Source organism: Salmo trutta, chromosome 14 (assembly GCF_901001165.1).
Source record: "Salmo trutta chromosome 14, fSalTru1.1, whole genome shotgun sequence".
In the NCBI taxonomy this organism is placed as follows: domain Eukaryota; kingdom Metazoa; phylum Chordata; class Actinopteri; order Salmoniformes; family Salmonidae; genus Salmo; species Salmo trutta.
Genome location: NC_042970.1, coordinates 9,475,020 through 9,498,971, shown reverse-complemented (window position 1 = coordinate 9,498,971; position 23,952 = coordinate 9,475,020). Strand labels below are relative to the sequence as shown.

Sequence of the window (23,952 nt, the reverse complement as noted above, 5' to 3'; positions counted from 1 at the left end):
CTGGTGCTTAGACTGAATGTTAAGTATCTTTGGGGGTTTTTCAACTCAAGACATAGAAGTTGAAGTCATTGTATTGGAAATGAATGATACTGCCCAACGATTCAAATGATGCGTGTCAATGAAAACCCCATTTTAACAACCCTATAGGTCTAGGCATATATGTGCAGATATGGCTGTGGCATAACTAATCACCACTTCCTCATAGTAGAACATCAGTAAGCTATCATCAGAATGGTTCCAAGTCCAACATTTTGAAATGTTTCTAAAGTAGACAAAAACTTATCTCTCTACACTTGATGTTTTGCACCCCGGTGTCCTGCTCCCTCCTCCAAGCCAGCCCCACCCTCGCGGTGTGACTTGTAGTCGAGGGGCGTTTTGTAACGATCTGCAGCGGGCGGTAAGCAGCGACACAGCTGCTCTAGCGTTTCTAGCGTTTCCAGCCTGCCCTCCTGTCTCCTGTACAGCTACAGCGCTACTAGTTAGCCACAGGACAATATCCCTGCTCTAGGCTTCAAGACATGCTCGTCTTCAAGAGTTCCACTCATCCCAGTGAGTGAAATGGGAACAAGTTAGTCCATTGATAACCTACAAACGGTGAGTACAATATATATATCTTTTTTACAGATGCGATCAGCTTTGGTCTTCTGTTCGATTGATTCAAATGAAATGTGAAAGAGAGGAGATATTTTCTGAGCAGTGGAGCAGAAGACAGCGGCATTGGGAGGGGTGCCTCTACCTCGTTTTAGAAGAAATGTCTCTATCTCGTTGTTTGAGCAGTTAGCCCGAATTTTACCATTACAATACCGTTCGTTACCGGTAACCAATTATTCACTGCAGTCGCTGGCGCCACAAATGTAACAAATAGCCTAATCATCAAGACTTGTGCCCCGATTCCAGGAGATAAACATATCACAGATTTCTGTGCTAGATCGCCAACAATGTTTCAATCCCACTTGTATGTGGTTGTCTGGCCACTTGGGATTTGCAGAGGCATCAGTCAGTGCACGCTTCAGAAGTTAGTAACGAGGAAGGATGATTGACAATTTCCATTTGAGACATGTTGTTTCCTCCCTCCTTACTAGTTGCAGAAGTCAGTCCCACACGCGCGATGGGGAAACTGCCAGGGGCCTAAAGGTTCAGGTTATTGTATTCGTTAAAGTAGACCAAAAGACAATAGCCTAAATAGAGATACTGTAGATAGAGGTTACTGTAGTTTTTAAAATATTTACATCATTATAAATGTATAAAATAGTATTTAATTGGTCAATGTAGAATAGTGCTGTTGTCCCAATAGATTGTGCCTTTATTCCACTTGTGTAGGCTAATAACAACAAACTCCTTCAATGCAATTCATTTGACTACAGAGTAATATTGGTAGCCTACTAGACTCGAGTAATTACAACATTACTGGTAATGTAAATTGTTGGAGCTTGGTTGGTTTTCCTTACACTGACTGTGTATGCGTTTTCCTTGTCTTGTTCTTCCATATCAAACGTTCTTTAGGGTCTGATTCTTTATGCCTAGTTCAAGAAAATAAAAACAAATCATAGGTCTATGCCTGGCAAATTGGTCATATCTCCTTTCTGTGTAAAATGTAAAGTGTGCTTTTGGTACTGTGTAGCCCTTTGGCTGGGAAGGGTAGCTCTTTTAAATGTTTGATGTGTGGGGATGTCTGGAGCGGGTGCTCTGGCTGTTCCTCTCAGCATCTGCACTGGCTGTCAGCTATGGTTAGGGATGGGCCATCAGCAATACACTGTGCCCACTGCTCACACACACACACACACACTGGCAGAGCCACAATCACACAGGAACGATGGTGACACACACACACACACACACACACACACACACACACACACACACACACACACACACACACACACACACACACACACACACACACACACACACACACACACACACACACACACGTATGAACACACACACATTTGAACACACACAAACTCACAGTAATACATGCACTTATATGCACACTTTCTTTAGTCTCACACACACACACACACACACACACACACACACACACACACACACACACACACACACACACACACACACACACACACACACACACACACACACTCTCTCTCCCAGTATGAGGTCAGATTAGGGGTTCCTGCAGCTCAGAGCAGCAGGGGGAACCATGATGATGTCTACCCAAATGGCACCCTATTCCCTACATAGTGCACTACTTATTAATGACCAGGGTCCATGGAACCCTATAGTGCACAATGTTTTTTGTTTGAAAAGTAGTGCACTATATAGGGGAAAAGGGTGCCAGACGTCATCTGCTCTCTGCAGGACCCAAGCTAGGTCACATAGGAAGATGTGCCCGATGCACCGGCCAGTAAGCCACCAGATTAACCGACAGCACTGGCCGCTTAAATGCTTGTTGTAATCAGATAACTGTGGTTTAGTATTAGTACTGCATGGCCATGGGTAAGTCAACAGGTCTAGGCAAGACTTCGAGGGGAGAGGACATTTTACTAAGCACGGGTCATGATCAACCAACAGATTTCAATTTGAATAGAAACACAGAACAGAGAAACGCACTGGGTTTGGTCAGCAGGCCGACGGGCGTATGTGTGTGTGTGTGTGTAAGCACTGCTTTCTCTGTGTGTGTGTGTGTGTGTGTGTGTGTGTGTGTGTGTGTGTGTGTGTGTGTGTGTGTGTGTGTGTGTGTGTGTGTGTAAGCACTGCTTTCTCTGTGTGTGTGTGTGTGTGTGTGTGTGTGTGTGTAAGCACTGCTTTCTCTGTGTGTGTGTGTGTGTGTGTGTGTGTGTGTGTGTGTGTAAGCACTGCTTTCTCTGTGTGTGTGTGTGTGTGTGTGTGTGTGTGTGTGTGTGTGTGTAAGCACTGCTTTCTCTGTGTGTGTGTGTGTGTGTGCTTGTCATACATAGCAGCAGGGAAATAAGCTTTCTGCTGCGGTAACATAAACAGGCTGCATTTCATGTTGAAGTGGAACTGCTTTGATGACAATCATCATGGATTAAATCTTCTACTAGTCTACAAGCTGAATTAAAAAAACAAGTATTTTCTTCATCTTTAGTGAGCCTCCCGGGCTTCTAAGGTTTCAATATTTCATGAGAAGAGAAATCTCCAAATTAGGGTGTTGGAATAATCATGCAATAGTTAGGGTATAAAACCAACTACAGAGAGAGAAAACACACACACACTAGGGCTGTGACGATCATGTAATTTTGGATGGCGGTAATCGGCCAGCCAGATGACCGCGGTCAGCGTCATAACCGCTCGAATCACCAGAGATTTGCTCCTGAGTGCATGTGCCGCCATAGAACTAGAATGAATAGAACTGGCGTCCCCATTCAAGTCAATGATGGCACAATGCTGATTCAACTCAACTGACATTTCAACAAATACATTCCATTGCATGAGCCACATCCAGTTGACATCATTTGAATGAGCATTCTACATTTCAGCAAGGATCAACAAATTTTCATCGCGTTGTTAAGAGTCCATGTTACCGCAGGAACAGACTCAACTGCACAAATGCCCGCCGTCTTAAATCTTTTTTTGAGGTTATGACAGTTATTTTATTTGCTTGGCGGTCTCCATCCATAACAGTTGGTTATACTGTAATTGTGCCAGCCCTAACACTGCAGCACACTGCAACACACTGCAGCGCATACCCAAAGCAGAAGGATAGTATCAGCCTTCATTTCCATAGACCGCAGCATGCATTTGTTTCTACCATTACAGAGGCATCTTGTAATGAGATAGTAATGACGACTGATAATAACGTGTACAACATAGGGATGCGCATCTTTCCCTTCCAAGACAGATCGATGCGTATCTGTATTATATTTTACCTTTATTTAACTAGGCAAGTCAGTTAAGAACAAATTCTTATTTTCAATGACGGCCTAGGAACAGTGGGTTAACTGCCTTGTTCAGGGGCAGAACGACAGATTTTTACCTTGTCAGCTCAGGGATTCAATCTAGCAACCTTTCGGTTACTAGTCCAACGCTCTAACCACTAGGCTACCTGCTGGTTACTAGTCCAACGCTCTAACCACTAGGCTACCTGCTGGTTACTAGTCCAACGCTCTAACCACTAGGCTACCCTGCCGCCCCAATGGGCTCCGATACAATACAGGAAGGATACGTTTTAGTTAGAAACGACTTGGTGCGATTCGGTTTGATTAGAGGAACGAGTCAATGCGATTCTGTGCGATTCGGTTTGATTAGAGGAACGAGTCAATGCGATTCGGTTTGATTAGAGGAACGAGTCAATGCGATTCGGTTTGATTAGAGGAACGAGTCAATGCGATTCGGTGCGATTCGGTTTGATTAGAGGAACGAGTCAATGCGATTCGGTTTGATTAGAGGAACAAGTCAATGCGATTCGGTGCGATTCGGTTTGATTAGAGGAACGAGTCAATGCGATTCGGTTTGATTAGAGGAACGAGTCAATGCGATTCGGTGCGATTCGGTTTGATTAGAGGAACAAGTCAATGCGATTCGGTGCGATTCGGTTTGATTAGAGGAACGAGTCAATGCGATTCGGTTTGATTAGAGGAACGAGTCAATGCGATTCGGTTTGATTAGAGGAACGAGTCAATGCGATTCGGTGCGATTCGGTTTGATTAGAGGAACGAGTCAATGCGATTCGGTTTGATTAGAGGAACAAGTCAATGCGATTCGGTGCGATTCGGTTTGATTAGAGGAACGAGTCAATGCGATTCGGTTTGATTAGAGGAACGAGTCAATGCGATTCGGTGCGATTCGGTTTGATTAGAGGAACAAGTCAATGCGATTCGGTGCGATTCGGTTTGATTAGAGGAACGAGTCAATGCGATTCGGTTTGATTAGAGGAACGAGTCAATGCGATTCGGTGCGATTCGGTTTGATTAGAGGAACGAGTCAATGCGATTCGGTGCGATTCGGTTTGATTAGAGGAACAAGTCAATGCGATTCGGTTTGATTAGAGGAACGAGCCAATGCGATTCGGTGCGATTGGTTTGATTAGAGGAACGAGTCAATGCGATTCGGTTTGATTAGAGGAACGAGTCAATGCGATTCGGTTTGATTAGAGGAACGAGTCAATGCGATTCGGTGCGATTCGGTTTGATTAGAGGAACGAGTCAATGCGATTCGGTGCGATTCGGTTTGATTAGAGGAACGAGTCAATGCGATTCGGTTTGATTAGAGGAACGAGTCAATGCGATTCGGTTTGATTAGAGGAACGAGTCAATGCGATTCGGTTTGATTAGAGGAACGAGTCAATGCGATTCGGTGCGATTCGGTTTGATTAGAGGAACGAGTCAATGCGATTCGGTTTGATTAGAGGAACGAGTCAATGCGATTCGGTGCGATACGATTCGCAGTGGTGGAAAAAGTACCCAATTGTCATACTTGAGTAAAAGTAAAGATACCTTAATAGAAAATGACTCAAGTGAAAGTCACCCAGTTAAATTCTACTTGAGTAAAAGTCTGAAACTATCTGGTTTTAAATGTACTGAAGTATCAAAAGTAAAAGTAAATGCTATGAATCATTTCAAATTCCTTATTAAGCAAACGAGACGACATGATTTTCTTGTTTTTTTTTATTAACGGATAGCCATGGGCACACTCCAGCACTCAGATTCACAAACGAAGTACGTGTGTTTAGTGAGTCCACCAGATCAAAGGCAGTAGATGAACAGGGATGTTCTCTTGATAACTGTATGAATTGGACCATTTTCCTGTCGTGCTAAGCATTCAAAATGTAATGAATACTTTTGGTCTGATATTAGCTACACTATCTAGCTACTCTCCTGTCCTTACTGGTCTGATATTAGCTACACTATCTAGCTACTTCCCTGTCCTTACTGGCCTGCTATTAGCTACACTATCTAGCTACTCTCCTGTCCTTACTGGTCTGATATTAGCTACACTATCTAGCTACTTCCCTGTCCTTACTGGCCTGCTATTAGCTACACTATCTAGCTACTTCCCTCTCCTTACTGGTCTGATATTAGCTACACTATCTAGCTACTTCCCTGTCCTTACTGGTCTGATATTAGCTACACTATCTAGCTACTTCCCTCTCCTTACTGGCCTGATATTAGCTATACTATCTAGCTACTTCCCTCTCCTTACTGGTCTGATATTAGCTACACTATCTAGCTACTTCCCTCTCCTTACTGGTCTGATATTAGCTACACTATCTAGCTACTCCCCTCTCTTTACTGGTCTGATATTAGCTACACTATCTAGCTACTTCCCTGTCCTTACTGGTCTGATATTAGCTACACTATCTAGCTACTTCCCTCTCCTTACTGGTCTGATTTTAGCTACACTATCTAGCTACTTCCCTGTCCTTACTGGCCTGATATTAGCTACACTATCTAGCTACTTCCCTGTCCTTACTGGTCTGATATTAGCTACACTATCTAGCTACTCCCCTCTCCTTACTGGTCTGATATTAGCTACACTATCTAGCTACTTCCCTGTCCTTACTGGCCTGCTATTAGCTACACTATCTAGCTACTTCCCTCTCCTTACTGGCCTGATATTAGCTACACCATCTAGCTACTTCCCTCTCCTTACTGGTCTGATATTAGCTACACTATCTAGCTACTTCCCTCTCCTTACTGCAGGACAGCACTCCCCGGATAGTGGGAGCGAAGGACACACTGCCCGTGTTGTTGTTGCCGGCTTGCAGCGCAAATTCTCCCCATTTGAGCAGTAGATCGTCACGGTGACATGGAGATGATAACTACCAATACTACAAGTTGTTTCTCCTGTAGGCTGCTATGCTACTCGAAATATAATCAAGTGGGATGGAACAAATTTGTGACGTTAGAGACCGTGATAAAGCTGCTCCGTGAAGCAACAGTAGGAAGTACCTCGAACCCACACCGTTGCACTGGTCAGTTATACAGTCATGGGGTCATTCACACCGGCTTTTATACGATGAGCCATGACTACAATACAGTATAAACACGGAGTGTAGTAAACATTAAGAACACCTGCTCTTTCCATGACATAGACTGACCAGGTGAATCCAGGTGAAAGCTATGATCCCTTATTGATGTCACCTGTTAAATCCACTTCAATCAGTGTAGATGAAGGGGAGGAGACGGGTTAAAGAATGATTTTTAAGCCTTGAGACAATTGAGACATGGATTGTGTATGTGCGCCTTTTCAGAGTATGAATGAGCAAGACAGAAGATTTCTGTGTCTTTGAACGAGGTATGGTAGTATTTTGGTATTTTCTGTGTCTTTGAACGAGGTATGGTAGTATTTTGGTATTTGGTATTTTATTAGGATTCAACACATTCATGTTTCTTATAACAAGAAGAAGTGATGCAGTCAGTCTCTCCTCAACTCTTAGCCAAGAGAGACTGGCATGCATAGTATTTATATCAGCCCTCTGATTACAATGAAGAGCAAGACATGCCGCTCTGTTCTGGGCCAGCTGCAGCTTAACTAGGTCTTTCCTTGCTGCACTGGACCACACGACTGGACAATAATCAAGATTAGATAAAACTAGAGCCTGCAGAACTTGCTTTTTACAATGTGGTGTCAAAAAAGTAGAGCATGTCTTTATTACGGACAGACCTCTCCCCATTTTTACAACCATTCAATCTATATGTTTTGACCATGACAGTTTACAATCTAAGGTAACGCCAAGTTAGTCTCCTCAACTTGTTCAACAGCCACACCATTCATTACCAGATTCAGCTGAGGTCTAGTACTTAGAGAATGATTTGTACCAAACACAATGCTCTTAGTTTTACAGATGTTCAGGACCAGTTTATTACTGGCCACCCATTCCAAAACAGACTGCAACTCTTTGTTAAGGGTTTCAGTGACTTCATTAGCTGTGCTTACTGATGTGTATATGGTTGAGTCATCAGCACACATGGACACACATGCTTTGTTTAATGCCAGTGGCAGGTCATTGGTAAAAATAGAAAAGAGTAGCTGGCCTAGAGAGCTGCCCTGCGGTACACCACACTTTACATGTTTGACATTAGAGAAGCTTCCAGTAAAGAAAACCCTTTGCGTTCTATTAGATAGATAGCTCTGAATCCATGATATGGCAGTGGTTGAAAAGCCATAACACAAGTTTTTTCAACAACAGGTTATGGTCAATAATATCAAAGACTGCACTGAAATCTAACAGTACAGCTCCCACAATCTTCTTATTATCAATTTCTATCAACCAATCATCAGTCATTTGTGTCAGTGCAGTACATGCTGAGTGCCCTTCTCTATAAGCATGCTGAAAGTCTGTTGTTAATTTGTTCACAGAGAAATAGCATTGTATTTAGTCAAACACAATTTTTTCCAACAGCTTACTAAGAGCTGGCAACAAGCTGATAGGTCTGCTGTTAGAACCAGTAAAGGCCGCTTTAACACTCTTGGGTAACGGAATGACTTTGGCTTCCCTCCAGGCCTGTGGACAAAGACTTTCCTCTAGGCTCAGATTAAAGATATGACAGATAGGAGTGGCTATAGAGTCAGCTACCATCCTCAGTAATTTTATATCTAAGTTGTCAATGCCAGGAGGTTTGTCAGTAATCTTTACACCTCTCCCACACTAACTTTACAACATTCTAACTTGCAATGCTTTTCTTTAATCCCCCCCAAAATGTATGCACGAATACAATGACTCACTGTTCGTTGTTGGCATTTCCTGCCCAAGTTTGCCCACTTTGCCAATGAAGATATTAGATATTACTGCACTGTGTTAGATATTACTGCACTGTCGGAACTAAAAGCACAAGCATTTCTTTACACTCGCATTAACATCTGCTAACCATGTGTATGTGACCAATACAATTTGATTTGAAGTAATCATTCAAATAACTGTGTCACGTCCTGGCCAGTATATAAGGTTAATTGTTTTGTAGTTTGGTCAGGGCGTGACAGAGGGTATTTGTTTTATGTGGTTCAGGGTGGTGTGTTTGGTTTAACCTCTCTAGTACATGTGGGACGAACTCGTCCCACCTACGTAACAGCCACTGAAATCCAGTGGCGCGATTTTTGAATCGTTAGAAATGCTATAACTTCAATTTCTCAAACATATGACTATTTCACAGCTATTTAAAGACAAGAATCTCGTTAATCTAACCCCACTGTCCGATTTCAAAAAGGCTTTACAACAAAAGCAAAACATTAGATTATGTCAGCAGAGTACCCAGCCAGAAATAATCACACAGCCATTTTTCAAGCTAGCATATCATGTCACATAAACCCAAACCACAGCTAAATGCAGCACTAACCTTTTATAATCTTCATCAGATGACACACCTAGGACATTGTGTTATACAATACATGCATGTCTGTTCAATCAAGTTCATATTTATATCAAAAACCAGCTTTTTACATTAGCATGTGACGTTCAGAAAAAGCATAACCACCGCAAACTTCCGGTGAATTTACTAACAGTTTGCTAAATTACTCACGATAAACGTTCACAAAAAGCATAACAATTATTTTAAGAATTATAGATACATTACCCCTCTATGCACTCGATATGTCCGATTTTAAAATAGCTTTTCGGATGAAGCACATTTTGCAATAATCTAAGTACATAGCCCGGCATTACAGGGCTAGCTATTTAGACACCCACCCAGGTCAGCCTCCACCAAAATCACATTTCCTATAAGAAAGATGTTCTTACCTTGCTTGTTCTTCATCAGAATACACTGCCAGGACTTCTACTTCAATAACAAATGTTGGTTTGGTCCCAAATAATCCATCGTTATGTTCCAACAGCGACGTTTTGTTCGTGAGTTCTAGAATGCTTTTTCGCGGTGTCGCGCATGGCGCATTGGCGTGTCAAAAATGTCTAAATATTCCATTACCGTACTTCGAAGCATGTCAACCGCTGTTTAAAACCAATTTTTATGCCATTTATGTCATAGAGAAGTGTTAATATTCCGACCGGGAGTATGCATTGAGCCTAAACAGCCGAATAAAATTTCTCCTCAGAAGCGACTCATGCACGCGCATCATTGAAAGGTCCTCCGAGCATCCACTTACAAAAGGCGATAATATATTTCAACCTGAGGTTCCCTCGTAAACCTTCAGTTATTTCGCGGGCTCTGAGAGCCTATTGGAGCCCTGGGAATTGTCACGTTACAGCTAAGATCCTTACTTTTCAATAAAAAGAGGTAAGACGCACGACTCCTTGTCAGACAGGGTACTTCCTGCTTGAAACCTTGTCAGGTTTTTGCCTGCCATAGGAGTTCTGTTATACTCACAGACACCATTCAAACAGTTTTAGAAAATTCAGAGTGTTTTCTATCCAAACCTGAACAATAATATGCATATTCTAGCTTCTGAGTTGGTGTAGGAGGCCGTTAAAAATGGGAACATATTTTTTCCAAAATTCTCAATACTGCCCCCTATACCAAACAGGTTAAGGGTGTTTGATTTAGTATTTCCGGGGTTTTGGTTTATAGTCTATGTGTATATATTTCTATGTCTAGTCTGGTGAGTGTGTTTCTATGTTTATTAATTGGGGTTGGGACTCTCAGTTGAAGGCAGGTGTTGTCTATCTGCCTTTGATTGAGAGTCCCATAATTAAGGGTGTGTTTGTGATTTGTGGGTGATTGTTCTGTGTTCAGCCCTAGGCTTTGCCAGACTGTTTTGTTGTTCGGTCGTTTTCGTGGTTTGTTTGTTTTGGAGTGTTCATTTTTTGTAGTTAATAAAAGTCGAAATGAGCATACACGTACCTGCTGCGTATTGGTCTACCTTTTCTGATGACGATTTCGTTATATCGTCAGAAGACGAAGACGAAGACGACAACCGTGACAGAATCACCCACCACTCAAGGACCAAGCAGCAGAGGAAGGAGCAGACGGCGTTCGAGTTGGACTGGCGGGAGAAGTGGACTTGGGAAGAAATTCTGGACGGGGCCGGACCTTGGCATCAGGCTGGGGATTATCAGCGCCCGCAGTGGGAAATTGAGGCAGCCAAGGCGGAGAGGCGATGGTACGAGGCCAGAGACGCGCTGAGGGAGAAGCACGAGAGGCACCCCCAAGAAATTTTTTTGGGGGGGCACACGGGTAGTTTGGCTAGGCGAAGGAAGAGCCGGAAGCCAGCTAACCGTGGTTATATGGAGGAGCGTATGAGGTGGGGAGCGCCATGTTTTGCTGAGAAGCGCACTCTCTCACCCATACGCACGCACAGTCCGGTGCGAGTTATTCCAGCCCCTCGCAGGTGCCGTGCTAGAGCGGGCATCCAGCCTGGTAGGAGGATGCCTGCGCAGCGCATCTGGTCGCCGGTACGCCTCCGAGGACCAGGCTACCCAACTCCCGCTCTACGCACGGCTACCATCAGGCCCCTGCACAGCCCAGTCTGCCCTGTACGAGCACTCCGCTCGTACAGGGCTACTAGTTCCATCCAGCCAAGGCGGGTTGTGCAGGAGGTAAGATCTAGACCGGCTGTGCGCCTCCATAGCCCTGGGTTTCCAGCTCCTGTCTCTCGTGCAGACCCGGAAGTGCTTCCACCCAGTCCGACTCGTCCTGTTCCCGCTCCCCGCACTAAACGGCAAGTGCGTAAACCCAGCCTCGCCAGTCAACAGTCGTCGGAGCTGCCCGCCAGTCAACAGTCGTCGGAGCTGCCCGCCAGTCAACAGTCGTCGGAGCTGCCCGCCAGTCAACAGTCGTCGGAGCTGCCCGCCAGTCAACAGTCGTCGGAGCTGCCCGCCAGTCAACAGTCGTCGGAGCTGCCCGTCAGTCAACAGTCGTCGGAGCTGCCCGTCAGTCAACAGTCGTCGGAGCTGCCCGTCAGTCAACAGTCGCCGGAGTGGTCAGACTGCGCTGAACTGCCGGAGTGGCCAGACTGCGCTGAACTGCCGGAGTGGCCAGACTGCGCTGAACTGCCGGAGTGGCCAGACTGCGCTGAACTGCCGGAGTGGCCAGACTGCGCTGAACTGCCGGAGTGGCCAGACTGCCCTGAACTGCCGGAGTGGCCAGACTGCCCTGAACTGCCGGAGTGGCCAGACTGCCCTGACTGTCCCGAGTGGCCAGACTGCCCTGACTGTCCCGAGTGGCCAGACTGCCCTGACTGTCCCGAGTGGCCAGACTGCCCGACTGTCCCGAGTGGCCAGACTGCCCTGACTGTCCCGAGTGGCCAGACTGCCCTGACTGTCCCGAGTGGCCAGACTGCCCTGACTGTCCCGAGTGGCCAGACTGCCCTGACTGTCCCGAGTGGCCAGACTGCCCTGACTTGTCCCGAGTGGCCAGACTGCCCTGACTGTCCCGAGTGGCCAGACTGCCCTGACTGTCCCGAGTGGCCAGACTGCCCTGACTGTCCCGAGTGGCCAGACTGCCCTGACTGTCCCGAGTGGCCAGACTGCCCTGACTGTCCCGAGTGGCCAGACTGCCTGACTGCCCGAGTTGCCAGGACTGCCCCGAGTTGCCAGGACTGCCCCGAGTTGCCAGGACTGCCCCGAGTTGCCAGCCTGCCCAGACTGTCCCGAGTTGCCAGACTGACCAGACTGTCCCGAGTTGCCAGACTGCCCAGACTGTCCCGAGTTGCCAGACTGCCCAGACTGTCCCGAGTTGCCAGACTGCCCAGACTGTCCCGAGTTGCCAGACTGCCCAGACTGTCCCGAGTTGCCAGACTGCCCAGACTGTCCCGAGTTGCCAGACTGCCCAGACTGTCCCGAGTTGCCAGACTGTCCCGAGTTGCCAGACTGTCCCGAGTTGCCAGACTGTCCCGAGTTGCCAGACTGGCCAGACTGTCCCGAGTTGCCAGACTGCCCAGACTGTCCCGAGTTGCCAGACTGCCCAGACTGTCCCGAGCTGCCAGACTGCCCAGACAGCCTGGAACGGCCTGAGCCGGAGCCACCTCCAAAAAAATAGGTGGGTTGGGGGTGGGGGGTGTAGCACAGTGCCGTCATTGACGGCAGCCACCCTCCCTTCCCTCCCTTTAGTAAGGGGGAATTTTTCTTTTGGGTATTGTTTGGGGTTATTTTTTTTTTGTTAAGGTGCTTCCGGGGTAGCACCTTTAAGGGGGGGGTACTGTCACGTCCTGGCCAGTATATAAGGTTAATTGTTTTGTAGTTTGGTCAGGGCGTGACAGAGGGTATTTGTTTTATGTGGTTCAGGGTGGTGTGTTTGGTTTAAGGGTGTTTGATTTAGTATTTCCGGGGTTTTGGTTTATAGTCTGTGTATATATTTCTATGTCTAGTCTGGTGAGTGTGTTTCTATGTTTATTAATTGGGGTTGGGACTCTCAGTTGAAGGCAGGTGTTGTCTATCTGCCTTTGATTGAGAGTCCCATAATTAAGGGTGTGTTTGTGATTTGTGGGTGATTGTTCTGTGTTCAGCCCTAGGCTTTGCCAGACTGTTTTGTTGTTCGTTCGTTTTCGTGGTTTGTTTGTTTTGGAGTGTTCATTTTTTGTAGTTAATAAAAGTCGAAATGAGCATACACGTACCTGCTGCGCATTGGTCCTACTTCACCGACGACAACCGTGACAAACTGGCAACATCAAATGGTTTTGTGATGAATAAGCCATCTGATTCGATGAAAGATTGAGTTGAATTTGTCTTTCTGCCCATCATTTCATCATTCTCTATATCATTATTCTTGGCTTCATAATACAATTTCTTCTTTTTGTTGAGTTTAGTCACATCATTTCTCAATTTGCTGTAAGTCATCCAGTCAATTCCTCATCAATCCATGGAGCCTTAACAGTTCTAACAGTCAGTCTCTTAACAGGTGCATGTTTATCAATAATTGGAAGAAGCAATTTCATAAATTCATCAAGTGCAGCGTCTGGATGCTCATTAATCACATCAGACCAACAAATACTATTAACATCATCCACATAAGAGTCACAGCAAAATCTTTTGTATGATCTCTTATACACTATTTTAGGCCCAGCTGTTAGAACTTTGGCTTTCCTGGATATAGCCAGTACGTATATTGTGATCACTGCATCCAATGGGTACGGATACAGCTTTAGAACAAAGTTCTACATTATTAGTAAAAATGTGATCGATACATGTGGATGATCTTGTTCCTGTAGTGTTTGTAAACACCCTGGTAGGTTGATTAATAACCTGAACCAGATTACAGGCACTGGTTACAGTAATAAGCTTCCTCTTGAGCGGACACCTTGATGAAAACCAGTCAATATTCAGGTCCCCAAGAAAGTAGACCTCTCTGTTTACATCACATACACTATCCAGCATTTCACACATATTATTTAGATACTGACTGTTAGCACTTGGTGGCCTATAGCAACACCCCATAAGAAAAGGCTTTAGATGTGCCAAGTGAACCTGCAACCACAACACTTCAATAACACTTGACATAAGATCTTCTATAATTATTACAGGGATATGGCTCTGAATATATATATATATATACAGCAACACCTCCCCCATAAGCATTCCTGTCTCTTAGAAAGATGTTATATCAGTTTAGTCATTTAGCAGACACTCTTATCCAGAGCGACTTACAGTAGTGAATACATACATTTTATTTCATGCAATTTTTTTTTGTACTGGCCCCCCGTGGGAATCAAACCCACAACCCTGGCGTTGCACACACCATGCTGGCGTTGCAAACACCATGCTCTACCAACTGAGCCACAGGGAAGGCTGTGGCTACTGCTGTATCATCAAATGAATTATCTAAGTGAGTCTCAGAAATGGCTAATATATGAATGTTATCTGATGTTAGCTAGTTATTGATTTCATGAACCTTATTTCTAAGGCTACATATATTAATATGGGCTATTTTCAGCCCTTTCCTGGGTAGATTGTCAGAGATAGACATAATATTAAAAAGAGCAAACAAAGCAAGAGAAAAAAATATACATTCATCAGTCCATTAATCAATTGGTATGTGCGCGCGTGCTGCGGGGTTGAAGCTATGAACCCATAGGCTTGGCTCTCTCATCCCTTCCAGACTTCTGGGAAGGAGGGTGGACAATGAGCCTGTCTTAGCAGATATAAACAATGTCCCCACGCGCTCTAGCAGCTTTCATGGCTGAGAAGTTATTTTCTCCAAGATAATTTCCATCACTGTCCTCAGACTCCATCCAGGTCTCATGCGGAGATTCTTTAATCCCGTCCACAACCATGTTGCTCCGCCTCTTGGTTGTCCCTGGAGATAGTCTGATTTCTCTGTCATTGTTATCATGAATTCACACACAGAACTGATGTCCTCTTCCAGATTGCTGTCATCTTGCTGTTCTCCTGTTTAAACTCGTCAAACTGACCCTGGGAGAACTGCAAACTGTTCTTCAGGTCCTGGACCTCTCTGGTCAGGTCGTCCATTCTTTTATTAGTTGATTCCACCAATCAAATGTATTTATAAAGCCCTTTTTACATCAGCCGATGTCAAAAAGTGCTATACAGAAACCCAGCCTAAAACCCCAAACAGCAAGCAATCCATTGTGGGTTGAAAAGGTGATTGTTGTCCTCGTTATGAAATTATCAACTTTACCCTGTATATCTAAAAATGACCATATACACTGATTGTTTAAAACACAACTACCTAAACCATTTCTGATGGTGAACCTGAACAATCCAAATAAAATGTAGTGCAGCCTGAGCCCCAATCAACAGGTAGGCTGTATAACCATCAATCAATCCATCAATCAATCAAATGTATTTATGAAGCCCTTCTTACATCAGCTGATGTCACAAAGTGCTCTACAGAAACCCAGCCTAAAACCCCAAACAGCAAGCAATACAGGTGTAGAAGCACAGTGGCTAGGAAAAACTCTCTAGAAAGGCCAGAACCTAGGAAGAAACCTAAAGAGGAACCAGGCTATGAGGGGTGGCCAATCCTCTTCGGGCTGTGCTGGGTGGAGATTATAACAGAACATGGCCAAGATGTTCAAATGTTCAGAGATGACCAGCAGGGTCAAATAATAATAATCACAGTGGTTGTCGAGGGTGCAACAGGTCAGCACCTCAGGAGTAAATGTCAGTTGACTTTTCATAGCCGATCATTCAGAGTATCTCTACCGCTCCTGCTGTCTCTAGAGAGTTGAAAACAGCAGGTCTGGGACAGGTAGAACGTCCGGTGAACAGGTCAGGGTTCCATAGCCGCAGGCAGAACAGTTGAAACTGGAGCAGCAGCACGGCCAGGTGGACTGGGGACAGCAAGGAGTCATCAGGCCAGATAGTCCTGAGGCATGGTCCTAGGGCTCAGGTCCTCCGAGAGAGAGAGAGAAAGAGAGAATTAGAGAGAGCATACTTGAATTCACACAGGACACCGGATAAGACAGAAGAAATACTCCAGATATAACAGACTGACCCTAGCCCCCCGACACATAAACTATTGCAGCATAAATACTGGAGGCTGAGACAGGAGGGGTCGGGAGACACTGTGGCCCCATCCGACGATACCCCTGAACAGGGCCAAACAGGAAGGATATAACCCCACCCACTTTGCCAAAGCACAGCCCCCACACCACTAGAGGGATATCTTCAACCACCAACTTACCATCCTGAGACAAGGCCGATTATAGCCCACGAAGATCTCCCCCACGGCACAACCCAAGGGGGGACGCCAACCCGGACAGGAAGATCACGTCAGTGACTCAACCCACTCAAGTGATGCACCCCTCCTAGGGACGGCATGGAAGAACACCAGTAAGCCAGTGACTCAGCCCCTGTAATAGGGTTTGAGGCAGAGAATCCCAGTGGAGAGAGGGGAGAGTTGATAGTCTGTATAGCCTGGTGAGTGTTGATCGGCAGGTAGGCTGTATAACCAGGGGACAGTTGATCAGTTGGTAGGCTGTATAACCAGGTGACAGTTGATAGGCTGTATTGCCTGGTAAGAGTTGATAGGCTGTATAACCAGGTGACAGTTGGTAGGCTGTATAACCAGGTGACAGTTGATAGGCTGTATAACCAGGTGACAGTTGATCAGCTGGTAGGCTGTATAACCAGGTGACAGTTGATAGGCTGTATAACCAGGTGACAGTTGATAGGCTGTATAACCAGGTGACAGTTGATAGGCTGTATAGCCTGGTAAGAGTTGATAGGCTGTATAGCCTGGGGAGAGTTGATCAGCTGGTAGGCTGTATAACCAGGTGACAGTTGATCAGCTGGTAGGTTGTATAACCAGGTGACAGTTGATCAGCTGGTAGGCTGTATAACCAGGTGACAGTTGATCAGCTGGTAGGCTGTATAACCAGGTGACAGTTGATCAGCTGGTAGGCTGTATAACCAGGTGACAGTTGATCAGCTGGTAGGTTGTATATAGTGTTCAGTTTGACTAGGATACTGATATTGCCTGGGTTTGTCCGCCATGCAAAATTACTTTTTGATCAATTACTGTCAACACAGTTACATGTTTAGTTCGACACTGAAGGAGAGGTCACGTCAGTTGTCACATAAGATGACAGGTATTTTCTGGAGGTAGAAAAAGTAATGTGAGCAAAACATTGCTATCCTATAGCCCTACACTGGCTCTGCCTCACTGGCTCTGCCTCACTGGCTCTGCCTCACTGGCTCTGCCTCACTGGCTCTGCCTCACTGGCTCTGCCTCACTGGCTCTGCCTCACTGGCTCTGCCTCACACTGGCTCTGCCTCACTGGCTAACACAGGAACTGGCTAAAACACACAACATCTCCTGCAGTGTCTGTCCTCAGTCCCAGGCATGCTATAGCCCTACACCAATTACTGGCTGGGGTTCAACGTGCACAGGAAGGGTTAGCAGGAAGTATGCTCACAATGTTTGTGGCCTGTGCTCAAACTACAGGAAGCCATGTGACCTGTGGAGCTACTGTGAGGTTTCTGTCCTCCCTCCTACAGTATTGTTGTGGAAAACAGAGAAGAGCAGAGCAGATTACAGCAGAGCAGATTACAGCAGATTACCGCAGAGCAGATTACAGCAGAGCAGAACAGATTACAGCAGAGTAGAGCAGAGCAGATTACAGCAGAGTACAGCAGAGTACAGCAAAGCAGAGTACAGCAGAGCAGAGTTTGGGTCCTGAGGCAAAAAATAGTTGAGAACCACTTCCTGTAGTGGTCTTTAAAGAGATAGCTCTCCTGCCAGAGCAAATCAGCCTTCTTTCTGCTGGGACGGCCTTCTAAGACAATAATAATACTACTAAGATTAGGCCTGGTATTTGCCAGGGACATCACAATACAATATTATTACGATACTTAGGTGCCAATCCGATATCTATTGCGATTCTCACGATTCTATATGTATTGCGATATTCAATATTGTGATTCAATGTTTCAAACATATTGCTCACCATATTATGTCTGATGCATGGGAATGAGAGAGCCATGAGAAAATACGTTTTAAATCAGTCATGGAATTAAATTGGCTCCCTATTTAAAAAGAAGATGAGAGCAAGCTATGAAGGAAAAATAGTTTTGGTGCAGGTACAGCCAACTAGCGCAAAAATAATATTGCGATATTGTCAAAATGAAATGATACGATATATCGTTAAAAAAATTATATCAAGATGTGTAACTGTATAGATATTTTTTCCCCCAAATCACTAATTCAGATGCCACCTATTTTGGGACAGATCTCCTTTGTAAAATAGATCTTTAATCTCCTTGGCATCACCTTTTTAATAAGGAATACATGGTTTATAAATGCATTATAAAATGAATTATTGCTGCATGGTCTCTCAAGCCTAAATACTGTACTGTACATCCACTGGCCTTATTGTGTTCAGCTTGGAGCGCTACATGTTGTCTCTGCACCAGCTTGGAGCGCTACATGTTGTCTCTGCACCGGCTTGGAGCGCTTCATGTTGTCTCTGCACCGGCTTGGAGCGCTACATGTTGTCTTTGCACCGGCTTGGAGCGCTACATGTTGTCTCTGCACCGGCTTGGAGCGCTACATGTTGTCTCTGCACCGGCTTGGAGCGCTACATGTTGTCTCTGCACCGGCTTGGAGTGCTACATGTTGTCTCTGCACCGGCTTGGAGCGCTACATGTTGTCTTTGCACCGGCTTGGAGCTACATGTTGTCTCTGCACCGGCTTGGAGCGCTACATGTTGTCTTTGCACCGGCTTGGAGCGCTACATGTTGTTTCTGCACCGGCTTGGAGCGCTACATGTTGTCTCTGCACCGGCTTGGAGCGCTACATGTTGTCTCTGCACCGGCTTGGAGCGCTACATGTTGTCTTTGCACCGGCTTGGAGCGCTACATGTTGTCTCTGCACCGGCTTGGAGTGCTACATGTTGTCTCTGCACCGGCTTGGAGCGCTACATATTGTCTCTGCACCATTAACCTTCACAGCTGTTTTACTTCAAAGGCAGAATAATGCTACAGACAAAAACCTAGAGAAAGTCCCTGTGTGTGCGTCTCTGTCCTTGTGTGTGTACCTGTTGTGTTCCTAAAGGCTGCATTTGAAATCCCCTTCCTGCCTCTGGGACTCTGGGCTCGACAGCACTCTGTTCTGCTTCTGGCCCAATTTCACTGTAAATGGGCAGCATGCTTCAGTGCCTGCTGGTACCAGGGCTGCTGTTCAGTATGGTTCGGTGCCTGCTGGTACCAGGGCTGCTGTTCAGTATGGTTCAGTGCCTGCTGGTACCAGGGCTGCTGTTCAGTATGGTACAGGGCTGCTGTTCAGCTGTGTGTGTGTGTGTGTGTGTGTGTGTGTGTGTGTGTGTGTGTGTGTGTGTGTGTGTGTGTGTGTGTAAGAGAGAGTGAGCTGCTTTCTCTCAGTGTGTGTGTGCATACGCGCTCTTCATGATAGCTCAGGTTTTTTGTGTTATTGACAGACAGTCTGCTGCAGAACCCACTGCTGCTCTCTCATCAGTATTACAGACAGTCTGCTGCTCTCTCATCAATATTACAGTCTGCTGCTCTCTCATCAGTATTACAGACAGTCTGCTGCAGAACCCACTGCTGCTCTCTCATCAGTATTACAGACAGTCTGCTGCATGCACTTTAAAGTGAATGGCTCACCCTTGCCCTTTTGACGTCTGTTTGCTTTGAAATATTGATGAGAGAGCAGCAGACTGTCTGTAATACTGATGAGAGAGCAGCAGACTGTCTGTAATATTGATGAGAGAGCAGCAGACTGTCTGTAATATTGATGAGAGAGCAGCAGACTGTAATATTGATGAGAGAGCAGCAGACTGTCTGTAATACTGATGAGAGAGCAGCAGACTGTCTGTAATATTGATGAGAGAGCAGCAGACAGTCTGTAATATTGATGTCTGAAAGCTGTCTGAAAGCTGAATTTCTAAATCATCAAGAGGACAAATGGAGAAGAGTCTGGACACATCATGTTGTTCAGTAGAATTGCTTATTTTAGAAGCAGAAACGTATATACCAGAACAGACCAGACAGTCTACAACAGAACAGGCTGTGGGTAACAGATGTGGTAGTAAACATTTATCAGTAAACGGAACAACATTGTCTGTGTGTGTCTCGGTGTGTTTGTGTGTGTGTATGCTAGGGTTATGTGATTAGGTATGACAGTCCTCATTCTTAACTATGTTTACTCAATAGGAAACGTGGTCCTTTATTAGATGGTGAAGTGTTGGAGTTGACACAGTGTGAAGGAGTTCTCTCTTCTCTTTACATGGCCAAAAGAGCCCTGATTGAAGCCGGAATGCTCCAGAATTCTATAGAACGCTCTAGAATCTGCTCTAGAACGGGCTCAGAATTCTCTAGGTAGAATGTTCTCAGAGAGATTCGTGGAGTTATAATTGACAGCAGTCTAAAAGTCTAGTCCAGCAGCACAGTCACAGTGTGGTCGTTGGCTTTATAAATACACCATGCAGGCTGACATTGTTCCAGAATAAACAGTGTTGATGTCACATGTCCGCATGCAGCAGATGGATGGAGCCCCTCCCTGAGAGCAGCATGGGGTCATAGAAATATAAATACTGGAATGGACATTGATGGTTGTATGTGGTCTGAGGTGCTTTGTCCCTTCTAGTAACTCTAGTTCTATGCATGGCCCCAGTCTGGGGTATGGAGACAGGGAAACGTAGCATGGGTTAAAGGTCAGTGTTTCTCAACCTCTGACCTGTGGAATGACCACGGTCTCTGGAATGTTGCTGACCCGTCCCAGGTAGTAAGTTGACTGTCATTGATTTAGTAAATTACTTATTCATTCACAATATGAGTGAAATCATTTTCCTTACAATTTTTTGAATGTTCTCAACTGACTTGCCTAGTTAAATAAAGGATCAATTAAATATATATTTTTTCTCTCTGTCGTCAAGATGGGGGCCACTAAAATGTATTGTCCGCGAGGTGAGGGCCCCCCCAAACCAAATCTTGCTTAGGGCCCTCAAAAGTCTAGAGCCTTCACTGGGTAATGGCACTGTAGCAGACAGCTTGCCAGACAGACAGTCTTGTGTAGCTGGCCTGGTTTGGTACAACGACTGGGGAGACGACGACTGGAGTGACCTAGAATCAGGTTGACCTGAGTGCTTTAAATCCAACAAGGCTCCCTCTATGAAAGGAAATACTCTCTCTCTCTTTCTCCCCCCCTCCCCTTCCCTGCAGCGCCAAGTAGGACAAGTCATCCAGACAGAATAAAATGGAAGTTGCTGGTGATGGATGGAGGAGGGGAATATGGAGGGATGGACAGACTTGAGGCAGTCAGACGCTTGATGTAGAGCAGAAAGGGAGGGGCGGAGCAGTGGAGGGATGGAGAGGGAGAAGAATGCAGGGATGGGGGGTGGAGGGACTCAACGAAGGTAAAGAATGTGGAAGACACTGGGGATGGATGGATGGATGGAGGAAGACAGGCAGGCAGAGGAGGAGGAGGAGGAGGAGGAGGAGGAAGAGGAGGAGGAGGAGTACCAGTGAGAGGGGAGTAGACCTCTGTTTTCATCAGGTAGGAAATAGCACTGATCTGACTAAAGACAGGCAGAGGAGGAGGAGGAGGAGGAGGAGGAAGAGGAGGAGGAGTACCAGTGAGAGGGGAGTAGACCTCTGTTTTCATCAGGTAGGAAATAGCACTGATCTGACTAAAGACAGGCAGCTAGCTCATATCTCGCCAGTATTCATTTAGAAAACATCCCACCATAAAACGCCTTAGTGACATTTATTCTGGATTTAGGGTTAAGATTGTACATGGCACGGGGGGGTACTCTTCTGCTAAGCTTCCCAATGAGGACATGTTTAAGAATCAGTAACCAGGTTTCCACCCAACCTTTTTATGTGAGTAAAGTTTCTGATTAAAACATGTAATAACAGATGGAAACAGAACATTTTTCGGTAAACTTTCCTAATGTCGACAAAACAAAATACGCTAGACAAGGTGGGATCTTTTGGTGTCAGTAAAATAAAACGCTTTTATATGCAAATGATTGGTTCTAATAACCATCATGCCATGTTGTGTGGTCCTCCTGCCTAGACTGGGAAACCATGCAGTCTATCAGGCTACAGATGAAACAATGGTGAAAGTGCACGGTGATGAGCATGATTCTCCTTTCTAATAAATATCCAGGGGTCTTTATTCTGGTGACATCATAATCGATGCTTGGCTGCCGTTTTTGACAAATAAAAATAATTATATGTCAATAATGATCTCATCGTGTAGGCTATACGTGCTCTCAGATAGTTTTCTCTCACTCTAGTCAGCAGAACTATCAATAGAATTGAAAATGAATTTACCTATAATTTTTAAACGCACTACGTCATCGCACACAGCCTTTTATCCTCAACAAGTCCATTAGATGGAAACACATCTCTGATGGGAAAACGTGCATATTGCTTTTTATGCTGATTTTTTATTTATTTTTATATTTGCATGAATATCTGTCGCCAATTGGATGGAAACTATGAACAAACAAATGTCATCTATACCAAGACAACTCTGTGGACTTCACTGATTGGACACAGTAGAGTAATTCCTCACGAAACCCAGACAAAAAATACAATGATTTTGGGGAATTTTCACAATGTTATCCATAGAATAGTCCTTTAGGGGAGGGATTATTTACATACATGTATTTGACATTTGTATCTAAAAGCATAATTGAGAAATAATTTATGAAAGTTGCCATATTTATAACATTCCTAGCTTTACCCAGGCCTCCTTTAAGACTCCATAGTGTTTAATCTGTAGGTACTACAGGCCTCCTTTAAGACTCCATAGCGTTTAATCTGTAGGTGCTACAGGTCTCCTTTAAGACTCCATAGTGTTTAATCTGTAGGTGCTACAGGCCTCCTTTAAGACTCCATAGTGTTTAATCTGTAGGTGCTACAGGTCTCCTTTAAGACTCCATAGTGTTTAATCTGTAGGTGCTACAGGCCTCCTTTAAGACTCCATAGTGTTTAATCTGTAGGTACTAGTTTTACCATTTGCTTTGTATTATGAGTAGTATTTTGATATCATTAACAATTTTTTCTACGTTTTGAATATAGAAAAATATACATATGAATATTGCATTTTTGGGGGGGATTTAGCAAATGTTTCTGTATATTGTTGAACATAATTTACACTAAGACTAGTTATGATCCAATTTGTAAACATTACCAACAGAGTGAATGTGAAAATGGTTTCAAAATGGTCACCCTTTGCTGGTGATTTGCAGGATGTGCAATAATACAAGTAAAAGGAGGGCTGTGATTGGTTACATTGCTTACAATGCCGATTTCGTTGTATAAAATGGGCCATAACTTTAAAACTCAAAAGGAATCACTCAGTAAGGTAACATGTAGCGCCTGTGATATCGTTAAGGGGTCGTAGTTAGGTTAATAGGAGGGAGAGGTCAAAGGTCAGATTGCAGTTTAATACATAGTCAACTGCTTCCTGTTAATAGTAGCCAGCCTCTTCAGGTGGTTTGTTGCAGCAGTGTAATTCTGCCTGTTTCAAGCCCCTCTTTGTCATTCAGGTCCTTGGGGATGATGTGATGTTGGAAGGGAAAGGATTGTGCTGAATGGAGTGATTATTGCATGTAGGTGCAAGAATGAAGAACAGGGAAGCATATAGCCAGCTGTGTGCAGGCTTAACATTATTTCTGACCCTGCACCAGTGGAGAAATGTAGGATGTGCATAT

At 44.9% G+C, this 23,952-nt stretch overlaps 1 protein-coding gene across 2 annotated transcripts in view; it reads left to right on the top strand.

Annotated features, from left to right (window-relative positions):
• Positions 1-403: 403 nt before the first annotated feature.
• The window catches only part of LOC115207347 (protein phosphatase 1 regulatory inhibitor subunit 16B), a 161,376-nt gene continuing 137,827 nt past the window's right edge, over positions 404-23,952 (top strand). For both annotated transcript variants that reach the window (XM_029774368.1, XM_029774369.1), the window contains exon 1: positions 404-594. The gene's annotated coding sequence lies outside the window, so the exon portion shown is untranslated. The remainder of the gene's footprint in view (positions 595-23,952) is intronic.